The sequence below is a fragment of the Pteropus vampyrus genome, unplaced genomic scaffold, assembly GCF_000151845.1.
Source record: "Pteropus vampyrus isolate Shadow unplaced genomic scaffold, Pvam_2.0 Scaffold107, whole genome shotgun sequence".
Lineage (NCBI taxonomy): Eukaryota > Metazoa > Chordata > Mammalia > Chiroptera > Pteropodidae > Pteropus > Pteropus vampyrus.
This window is the reverse complement of record NW_011888888.1, coordinates 2,278,267-2,279,283: the sequence shown is the minus strand read 5'-3', so window position 1 is coordinate 2,279,283 and position 1,017 is coordinate 2,278,267. Positions and strand designations below refer to the sequence as shown.

Here is a 1,017-nt window from a genome sequence, read left to right as displayed (position 1 = left end):
GCTCAGACGTCACAAATCATGGAGAAGTATCTGTTTTTAGGTGCCAGTTTCCTTAACCACAGATTGCCAGTAAAATGAAAATTCCAATGGATCCACTTAGCTTTTCCACCACTAGAGTGAGTTAAAATGGCACTAAATACAAGTATAAAGTTCTTTTCTGAATTGTGCAAATGTGAAAGGGAAATATTTCAATTCACAACCTAGATATATTCTTTTTCTGTGCTTTTAATTCATGTGTGCTTTTTCTGTGCTTTTAATTCAGAGCAATTGAGCACATATTTATTCAGTATTTACCAGAATAAACATTTCTAAAATATGCAGAGAAGCACTGAAGCACTGTAGGTGGTAGAATGGCATAAGGGAAAGAGCCCAGATTTGGGAAGATTCCAGCTTAGTCTCTTACTAGCTAGACAATCTCAGTTTTCTCATCACAAAATGGAGATCAATACATACCTACCTTGCAGAGTTTTTGTAACAATTAAATTAGGTAATTATTACAAGTGCACAACAGTACATAGTATATTTTAGGTCATGAGTAAATTATTTAAGGATGATGATGATGAAAGAGGGAAGAGGAGGAATGACTGTTGATTATGATGAAATAATGTAGTCCAGACTCTTTGGAAATATATACTTTATGATGTCTAATAGATCAATAACTTAGAAACAAAGCAGACTGCAATGAACTGTAATTATAACCATATTTTCAAAACACAAATTGAAATGTGATTTGCCAAGTAAATGAGCCCAAGAATATATTAAGATCTAATATTAGAAATTGGGGTTGTGTCTATGGCCATGCTACCCTGAACAAGCCCAAGCCCTTCCGATCTTGGAAGCTAAGCAGGGTCGGGCCTGGTTAGTACTTGGATGGGAGACCACCTGGGAACACCAGGTCATAAAAAATAAAAAAAGATAAGAGATTGTAAGCTGACAAGGTCTTTGCTATCTGTGAAGTCAACCAAGGGTTGCTTCGCCTAAAAAAGAAAAAAAAAGGAAAAGAAAGGAAAGGGAAGG

At 35.7% G+C, this 1,017-nt stretch overlaps 1 pseudogene; it reads left to right on the top strand.

The window, feature by feature from the left end:
- Positions 1-788: 788 nt before the first annotated feature.
- On the top strand, positions 789-905 carry LOC111743148 (annotated as a pseudogene).
- The last annotated feature ends 112 nt before the right edge of the window (positions 906-1,017 follow it).